The sequence below is a fragment of the Orycteropus afer genome, unplaced genomic scaffold (genome assembly GCF_000298275.1).
Source record: "Orycteropus afer afer isolate SDZICR_OR568_19922 unplaced genomic scaffold, OryAfe1.0 scaffold00074, whole genome shotgun sequence".
In the NCBI taxonomy this organism is placed as follows: Eukaryota; Metazoa; Chordata; class Mammalia; order Tubulidentata; family Orycteropodidae; genus Orycteropus; species Orycteropus afer.
The window spans coordinates 1,113,791-1,124,516 of NW_006921661.1; positions in this window are offsets into that span (position 1 = coordinate 1,113,791).

Genomic DNA, 10,726 nt, shown 5'->3' on the forward strand with positions numbered 1-10,726 from the left:
ATCCCCTTTCTCCTGCTCTTCTGGCCTACTGCTTTGGGCGTCCCTGAGTTGTCTCTCCTCACCTGTATCCCTGGGACTTACTCTCATATTTCTTACTCTCATAATTTCAGTATCTGTAGACTTCATGGGTCTGATACTTTTGTTCATTGTTTCTGCTGTCTCTTGCTCGTGGTGACTTGTTTCCTCATGTGTTCTGTGATTTTTAAAATTGTGGGCTCATGAGTGTTAAAACTTTTATGGGATTCTTTGAGGTTTGAGTTTAAAACTCATTGCTCCAGAAGGGATTTGTATTTATTTCTGCCTGGTTCCTAGAGGAACCACCAACTTGGGTTAACTTCATATTAATTCTCAACTTGCAATTTGTGTTTTATTAGCCACCAAACCAAACTCATTGCTACTGAGTCAATTCTGATTCATGGCAACACTATAGGACAAAATAGAACTGCCCTATAGGGTTCCCAGGGTTATAAATCTTTATAGAAGCTGACTGCCACATCTTTCTCCTACAGAGCAGCTGGTGGGTTTGAATCCTTGACTATTTGGTTAGCAGCCAATTCCTTTAACCACTGTACTACCAAAGATAATATATTATTCAAGCCCCAGACCCATATGAGGGACATTTCGAATTGGGAATTCTCAGGGGAGGTGTTTTTATTTTTTCCTTTCCTCTTTCTAGTGTCAGGGCCAAGTTTCCCGAGTGTCTCCTCCTGAGGGGAAGGGGGCTTATACAATTTTGGTTTTTTTTCTAATTCACCTTTTTACTGAGGTGATACATGTTACCTTTGGAAGTCCTAGGCTTAAGTGGGGGTGTCATTCTGAAGTCCTTGTTCTGAGGGACCTTGGCATTATTTTCTTTGTTGGTCCTTTAAAATCAGATGTGCCAGGCCACTAAATACACCACTAAATGGGAGCTCTGGTAGCATAGTGCCTAAGGCACTTGACTGCTAACCAGAAGGCTGGCGGTTCAAACCCACCAGCCACTCCTCGGAAGGAAGATGGGGCAATCTACTTCCGTAGTGATACTGCCTTGGAAACCCAAGGAGGGGTCTCTATGAGTCTGTTCTGACTCGACGGCACATAACAACAACAACAACAACAACAGGCCACTAAATATTAGCAAATACCCCAGGACAGCCATCAGCTTCAGTCCTTGGTAACCTCTATGTATTCATGCTATATTGTGGTTACTTTGGCCTTTGAGGATGTACTTATCTTTCTTGTCAGTGCAGCTATATATTTAAAAATAAATCTCTCCCTCCCCCCCCCCCAGATTTGGTATTTTCTTAAATATCAAATCTGGTATTTTTCCCTGAGCTGCTTTAGGGGAATTCCTTAGGGTGAGTAGCCAGCAATTGGTGTCAAAGTAGAACTTCATTAATCAGTTAGGGCTTTCTAATTACTTATTATTATTATTATTTCTTGCTTATTACTGGCAGGAATTCATTATATTTTTTCTGCAAGGTCCATCCGTATGCTGAGAGAGCAGAAGGGGAAATGGCTACAGCAGACCCAATTCCCTCTCTTTCAGTGATTTCCATCTTCTTCCAACCTCTTAGAATGGTGGGGGCCTTAACCAAGCATAGTCCCTTAAGCTATTACCAAAAACAATCAATCAAACAAACAAACAAACAAACAAACCTTTGGTTTTGAAAAGATGCCGAGAAGGAAGAATGGCCTACAGACATGACTGTATGCTGCTGCTGTGATCCAGTGCTCCCAGACATTTTTCTTGGCTAAAGCATAAAGGTGACGAAGCAGAGGCAGCATGAGTCATCTTATGTTGCTCATCTGTTTATTCATTCTACAAGTATTTACTGAGCACCTATTGTATACTGCTAACCAGAATGCTGGTGGTTCAAACCCACTAGCCACTCCTTGGAAGGAAGATGGGGCAATCTACTTCCATAGTGATACTGCCTCAGAAACCCAAGGAGGGGTCGCTATGAGTCAGGTTGGACTTGACAGCAGTGAGTTGAGTTTATGTAAATATATAAAATATATATATAAATATATGTAAATATATATACATATATGAAGCTCTGGTGGTGTAATGGATAAGGCATCTGGCTGCTAACAAGAAGGCCAGAAGTTCAAACCCACTAGCCTCTCCATGCAAAAAAAAATGGATCAGTCTACTTCCTTAAAGATTTACAGCCTCAGAAACCCAATGGGTGTTGTTAAGAGTTGGAATTGACTCGATGGTAATGAATTTGCATTTTACACACACACACACACACACATAGTAGTAAAACTCTATGGGAAGGAGAGGACTAGGAAGAATTTCCTGCATAGGTCTCTTGGCTAGGTATGGAGGTGGGGGTCAGCAATGGAAAAAAGGTTGAGACCCACCAGTATAATTGAATGGAGCCAGATAAACCTAGATTCAAATACTGCCTCCTTCACTTAACAACCAGTGTAACCTTGGACATATCAATTAATTTCTGTGTGCCTCGGTTTTCTAATCTATAAAATGGAATACTACCACTTAACCTCACAAGGTTGTTCTGAGGTATAAATGAAATAATATAGGTAAAGTTCCTGGCATTCAGTAGTTGTTCAATAAATGTTATATGTTAGTTACTTGCCCCCATCAAGTCCAACCCCCACCTGTTTAAGAGGGGCCCCAGGGCTGATGAGACTTGCTGAGGCAGTGAGCATTGCAGGTGATTTATACTCTAGGCCATGAGTAGCATCCCAAGGCAAATTCCCCTCTCTGGAACTACATAAATGTATAGTGTCCCAGGAGCTGTTGGAATTATATGAGAGAGAGCTATGGTGATCATTTGAATTACCAAAAACATTTCCTGATTCTTCCTTCAGAGAGATAATTAATGTTTAACCTGTTTGGAGTAATTAATGTCAGGAAAGCTGAGAGATTGAGGTGGAGCTGAAGTTTGTCAGTGGTTGTCTTTTAAGGAGAGAGAATTAGGGATTTCCCGCCAACGTGGGTTGTAAGATACTTTGAGGGCTTCAACTTTAGCAGCTGACCTCTATAGCCTCAGTAACACTATTTAAGAAAGAAACTGTTGACACAGGACCAGGCAGGCCTGGTGTGATTAGAGGAGAGTAACCTATGGAAGGAGTGGGTAAAGGATAGGAGGGGGAGTCAGGCAAGGATCTCAGAAGGAGGGACAGACACTAAGATGGATTGTGAAGGAAGACTGAACGGCCTTTCTCTGTTACTCCTAACCCTATGATTCCCTCTATCTATAGCCAGCATTCTCACTAGTGCCCCCTAGTGAGAGCCTATGTAGTTTAGAACTGTCTGCCTAATGCCTGGCACATAGTAAGTCCTCATTTAATATTTGTTGAATGAGTGACCAATTGTAATTGTAACTAACATTGTTAAGGAAAGTGCTAGGTATTTTACTATATTATTTCTCTGAATCCTCATAGCAACTTAATATTTTCATCATCATCACCTCCATTTTATAGATGAAGAAACTGAGACTGAGAAGTTAGACCATTGCTCCCAATGACTAAATTGCAGAGCCAAAGTGAGCAATACCTGCTTGACTTCAAACCCTGTATTCATATCCACTCTGGCCTTGCTGGATCTTCCTGAGAGCAGGGCTGGAGGCTGACTCACTTCTGAATCTCAGTGTCTGGCACAAAGCAGGGAGGAAAGGAGAAAGTTTGGGAGGGAAAGCTGGCTATTCCCCACCTCCCAACCCTGTTAAGCAGTCCTCACAGAGCAGCTGTCATTCGCAGCTCCTGTCTGGACCTGTCCAACTCAGGTATGACTGGGGAGTCACCCCCTCCGTATCTCTGATACACAGAAGACAGCACTCAAGCCTGTGAACCAGGGAGCACAGCCTTGTTCCTGGGAGCAAGGCTGAGGGGCTCAGCTTTCTGACACTAGCACGGTTTCCCCACAAGGCCTGTCTTCTGCAGCAATGAACAGTGTCTGAGCAGGTTCATTATCTCTGCTCAGAACATGTCAGGGCACAGGCCTAGCAAATCCAAATGTGGTTTGGACAAACGTTCCACAGCTCGCTTATCTTTAGCCTCCCTCCTCCTCACTTGTTTCCCTTCCACCAAAAGGACACACACACACACACACCCCCCCCACAGGAAAGGGAATCATGAGGGACTAGAAGCAAGCTTGGTAATGAAATAGCCCCCTCTCTCTGGTAGCGTAGTGCCTAAGGCACTTGACTGCTAATCAGAAGGCTGGCGGTTCAAACCCACCAACCACTCCTCAAAAGGAAGATGGGACAATCTACTTCCATAGTCATACTGCCTCAGAAACCCAAGGAGGGGTCACTATGAGTCGGGTCATACTCAACGGCACATAACAACAACAACGACAACTTTTTAAAGAATCTTGTATATGTTGACCAGTATTTTCCAGAATGTATGTTCTCTGTTGATCTTTACCACAGTCCATTGTGGGGGCGGGCTGGGAAGTATATTGTTGCCAGGTAGAGAGGTGAGGGTTTTTCTTGGCCCTGGGCACTGAAGATTCTCCAGAAGTTATAGAGCTGGAGGGACCATTGGTATCTTCTTATCCAACCTCCTTGCTTTCTACCTGAAGATACCCCTAGGCCCATGGAGGGAGGGGCTTTTCCATGTCACACACAGGTGGCAAGTGACAGAGTTGGAGCTTTAACCCAGAACCTGTTGACTGCAAAGGCTTATCCTTCTCCACTGAGCTGTGACATCTCAGAGATGGGAGGGGGACTGTGGCAAAGTGTGACCTGGATAGCTACAAGGGCCCGGAGTAATGGGTAGACCATGGGGAACTTAAACACAGCATCTAGTTTTGTAGAAATTCTTGCCACTAGGCTTCATTTCATTTGTGTCTAGTCTTAAGAGGCATAGGGATGAATTCTGATCTAGCCATGTCAACTGGAGCATCAGAGTGGGGATTGGAGCAGAAGTGAAGAATGGCACGTGGACTTCAGTGGGTCTGGAGAAAGTTTGCTTCCTATGATGGTTTAGCAACATCAGCAGGTACCTCCAGTTATGGAAAGGAGTGATGTCTAATGCTCAAAAACTAAATGTATATTAGTTCATTGATCTATTAACATGTAAAATAAGGAAGAGGCTCAGAAGAAAAACAATAAAACCAGGGTGTTGGGCCTTCAGAGATGTTGAAGGGGGAGTTTGGGACAGCCTCCAGGGAACCTTCCTAAAACAAGTCTTCTTGGTGGTGGTGATTTTCCATTGCTTCCCGTTGTCCTTTGGAGGAAGGTCATATGTTGCATTGTAACCTATAGGCTCAGGACTATCCCTTTTCCCAGGCAAAGAGGTCATATTCAAATCCTGGCTCTCCTCCTTCCTACCTGTATAACCTGGAGCAAGTTACGTAATTACCCTGTGCCTTGATATTTTTGTGTGTGAAATTGACATGACAACATGTTGCTGTTGTTAGGTTCAAATGAGATAATATTTAAAGCTCTTGGCACAGTGTCGGACCTATAGTTCACAATCATTGTTAGCTGTGATATTATTAGCAGCAGCAGTGATTGCTGAAGTAGTATGTACTTCCTGGCCTCTGAGCCTTGAAAGTGAGGAGTTTTTCCCTTGGAGTGGGGAGCTTTTTGGATGCTTTGAATCATCAAAATCCTCTTCATTCTTTCAGGCCCACCTGGAAGGTGAATTCAGTGGGAAGACTGCCCCTGACCTTCAGACTGATTGCCTTGCTCCTGAGTCTGTCTCCCAGTAGGTAGTCACAGTGCTCTGTGGGCTCTTTAGCACTTATTGAAGTTTTCTGTCCACCTGGGGACCCTTCTGCTGGTCCCAACCAGAAGATTTTGAAGGTAGGGGTGTCTGAGTGCCAGATTGGTCCCCAGAGGATATGTGTAGCATGAATCTGTCACCACTGCATGCTGTACCAGGAATAAGAAATTAATAATTAGAGTTTGCAAGGATTTAGGCAAAGAAAGATTAAAGGTACATGGGTAGGGGTGTATAAGGTGCTCAGGAAGCCAGACCTACCCTTATCTCCCTGCACCTCTCAGTAACAGATAATATCAAGACATCTTTACCCACCCACTAGAAACAAACACACCCCACTGCCATAGAGTTGATTCTGACTCATAGCAACCCCAAAGGACAGAATAGAATTGTCCCATGGGATTTTTAAGGTTTTAAATCTTTGTGGAAGCAAATTGCCTCATCTTTCTCCTGTGGAGCCACTGGAGGGTTTGAACCACTGACCTTTTGGTTAGCAGCCAAATCTTTAACCACTGTACCACCAGAGCTCCTTCCTGGAAACAAATGCCCCAGTTTTAACCTCAAGTTAGAAGAAAGTTCCCAATCTTTTCTTTTTCCTTCCAACTGGCATTTTCTATTCCAGAACTGTTCAGGCAGCACTTTGCTGCAATTCTGAATCTTTCTCAAGGGCGTTTAAGAGATGCTGGATTCATTCTGTCAGCCTTAAGCACTACCCTATTTTCTTCTGCCTCCTTTGTGGTTGTCCCTTTCAATGCAGCCCACCCACCTGCCCAGGCAGGGGAAGGGCTCTACAACCTACGGGTGAATTTCACCTGAACATTTTCCCCAGAGGCTGAAGGAGATGGGCAGGCTTCTTTGAGCCCATCTGAGGCCAAGGACCTTGAAGGAAGTGAGCACTCAGGGCCTGCTTGCTGAACAGGCCCAGACCTGCCCATCACCCTGGAGCCCTGGCCTCAGTTGTCATCCGGAGCCCTGCACGCTGGTCTGCCCTGGGGTAGCCATGTCCTCACTCCAGCACCTCTCTGGCTGCACCAGGTATTAGTTGTATTTTCTTCTTTCCTTCATTTCAATTATGCAGTATTTTTTTCTGTCTGAAAGTAAAATAAATAGTAACAGTGAAAATCTACATACTCACCATACAAATGAGTACAATATAAATAAAACTAGGGAAATTTGAATAAGGTTGGGGCTCCCTTATACAGTAGCACAAGATTTGTTGAATGTATCGAAAAAAAATTTTTTTTTTAATACTTTCACTTGGTGGTATCATGGTTAGTGTTTTGTTTTGCGTTTCCCCCCCTTCCTTTTTTTTTTTTTTTTAATATTTAATCATGGAATTTTTAAAATAACAGCTTTATTGAGACATAATTCTTATACCATACGGTTTTCACCCATGTATACAATTGGATGATTTTTAGTATACTCACAGAGTTGTGCAAACATCTCCACAGTCAATTTTAGAACACTTTTATCACCCCATGAAGAAACTCCATATTAACAATCACTCTAGATTTTCCTCCAGCCCTCATAGCCCTAGGCAACCACTAATCTATTTCTGTCTCTGTGGATTGCCTGTTTTGGAAATTTCATATACATGGACTCATAAAATATGTGTCATATTGTGATTGGCTTCTTTCATTTAACAGGATGTTTTCAGCATTCAGCTATGTTGCAGTATGTATCAGTACTTTATTTTTATTGCTGAATAATGTATGTTGTATGGTTATACAGTATTTTATTTATCCAGTTATCAGTTGATAGACATTTGTGTTTCTGCTTTTTGGCTGTTATAAATAATGCTGCTATGAACAGTCATGTACAAGTTTTTGTATAGGCATATGTTTTTCTCTCTCTTGGGTATATGTCTAGGAATAGAATCACTGGGTGTTCTGGTTACCTAGTGCCTCTCTGCCAGGAATATACCACAAATGGGATGGCTTGAAGAAACAGGAGTTTATTCTCTTACATCTTGGAGGCATTTAGTCCAAGTTCAAAGTGCCAGGCTCTAGGGGCTGGGTTAAAACCCCTCAACCTTGGGCTTCAGTTCTGCCTCTTGTTCCCAGCCCACTGAAGCTAGAGGCTTTTCTTCACTCAGACAGCTACTGGCTGCTGAGACTGACAAGCCCAAGATTGACAAGTAAAAAGACACAATCCTGATGTTACCAAACCACACAGCAGGCCATGAATTCAGTTCATTGAAAGTCCCATAGTTGGCACAGCATGGCAGGCTGCTGAATAACGACACAGCTACATGCAGGGTTCAAGCATGCCATAAGCTGGAGACCATTCCCAAAGCTGTTTCTTATATACAGGAAGCAGATCACATAACCAAAGCAGCTACTCAGCTGCTCCAATAGATTCTACCATGGAGTTAATTACCAATCTCACCATGAGGAATAACTATATTCAGCTGCCTAGCCACTCAACCAGACCCAGCCAAGTTGACACACAAACTTAACCACCACACTGGGTTTCAAGGAGCCCTGGAGGTGCAGTGCCTGAGGCATTTGACTACTAACCAGAATGTTGGTGGTTCAAACCCACCGGCCGCTCCATGGAAGGAAAATGAGCATCTACTTCCATAAAGATTTACCACCTTGGAAGCCCAGTGGGGGTCACTGTGAGTTGGAATAGCCTCAGTAGCAGTGGATTTGGTTGTTTTTACTGTTTGGTTTGGTAACTCTTTAAGCCCCTTGCTTTGCATTCTGGTATTAACCTAAAGGTTCGCTATTCAGACCCACCCAGAAATGCCATGAAAGAAAAGCATGATGACCTATTTCTGAAAAGATTACAGCCAAGAAATCCCTATGGATTGGTTCTATTCTGTATCACATGGGGTTACCATGAGTCAGAATTGACTCCAAAGCAATGGGTTTGGTTTTTGGGTTTTATGTTAACTGTGTATCACCATTTGAGGAACTGGGAGACTGTTTTCCACAGTTGTTGTTATGTGCTGTCAAGTCAGACCCGTCCTTGGGTTTCCAAGGCAGTATCGCTACGGGAGTAGATTGCCCAACCTTTCTTCTGAGGAGTGGCTGGTGGGTTTGAACCACCAGCCCTCTGGTTAGCAGTCAAGTGCCTTAGGCACATTATACATTCCCACCAGCAATGTATGAGGGTTCCAATTTCTCTGCATCTTTGCCAGTGCTTGCTATAACCTATCATTTTTATTATAGCTCCATCATGGGCTTTTGAATTAACCAACATGGGTTAGAATCCCAGTTTTGCTGTTTATTAGCTGTGAGATCCTAATGAACTTGTCTGAGCCTCCATTTTCTTTCTCTATAAAATGTGATTAACGATATGCTCTTTGAAGGACAGTTGGTAAGATAGAACAAAAGAGGGGGCTTGTTACTGAATTGTACATATGAAAAATGTTGAAATGGCCAATGTTGTTATTTTTACATCAATGAAAAAGGCATTAAATTATAGTCTAAACTTACAAAACAGAATGCAAATAAGGAAAACAAAAAATAAACCACAATGGATTCATAAAGCCTTTAGCATTGTGTGGATCACAGTCAGCTCTCCTTAGAACAGAGTGATGGTGATGGTTTATTATTAGTGTGTGCTCTGTTTGCTTGGAATGCTCTTAAAGTCACCTAGAACCTCCATGAGCATCTCCTCTCAGTTGTTTGGGAGCTAAACTGTAAGGGAAAACACTGGAGATTTGCCCATCAATGCCCAGCATTCACAGTGGATGCTAGAATACTTCTTCCATTGCCATGTTTCTCCAAGTCTCTAGGGGTTACTGCTGGAGGTTGTGCTACCCTAGCAGGTTATTTCAAGGTAGCTCCCACTCCACTGCAGGTAGAGGGGCAGAGCACCTTAGTATGTCTCAGTCTAGGGAGCCTCAAATTGGGTTTGAGCCCCTTGAGTGTATTTAAATAGGCTTTTCCCTCCTTTTTTTCTTTGGCAGGAGCCTCATTTTTCCTGCCATCATTCTTGCAACAATCACAAACATTATCTGCACATTCAGGCATTGTATAAGAAAAGGAAGAAAAAAAGGATGATTGCTTGCTGATTGCTTCTGTTGTTCATTTTGGAGATGACTGTACATATTGGAAGGAGACAGCTGCGTGTCAGAGATGCAGGGAATTGCAGAGCTCAGTAATGCCAGGGCATAGGGAGAAAGTGCCTCAGATGCTTCCACCTCGTTGAGAGACCTGGCAGTCAGAGAGGTGTGGCTTGGGGGACAAAGTGTTCGTTTATAGCAGTTCCATGTACCGTGCATATGGAAAGCATCTAAGATCTGTACGTCGTAGACACCTTAAGTTCATTATACCCCTAACCAGACTTGTTACCTCCACCCCCAGCCCACTTCGCCAGTCCTCCCCATCTAGTCAATGTACCAAAAACCTGGTGCCATTTTGAATCTGCCTTCTTTATCCCACACATCTAATCAAACACCAAGCCCTGTGAATTGTCTTAGCAATCTCTCAAAGGCATCCACTTCTGTCATCTTGCTCTGGGATCACTGCAGGCAGCAGTCTTCTCACCGCCTCCCTGACTCTAACTTTGACCGTCTCAATACATTCTCCACCCCCATGGTGATCTTCCCATAAAATAGATCAGGTCATTTTCCACCTTAAAACCAGACAACAGCTTCCCATTGCCCTTAGGGTACAGTCCAAGCACTTTCAAGCCACTTGTCCCACCCCATCTCCATGCTTCCACACCCTACTATGAGTGTCTGTTACTTCACTGACTATATTAGTGGTTCCCATATGCATCCATCTCATTCACATTTCTTTGGGCACACACACATACATACATACATACATACATATATATATCATGAAAGCAGCAGTCAGGAAATCAGATGATGTATTGCACTGGGCAGATCTGCTGCAAAAGACCTCTTTAAATTGTTAAAAACAAAATATATCACTTTGAGGACTAAGGTGTGCCTGATGCAAGCTGTGGTATTTTCAATAGCCTCATATGCATGTGAAAGCTGGACAATGAATAAGGAAGACAGTTGAAGAGCTGATGCCTTTGAATTGTGGTGTTGGTGAAGAATATTGAAAATACCATGGACTGC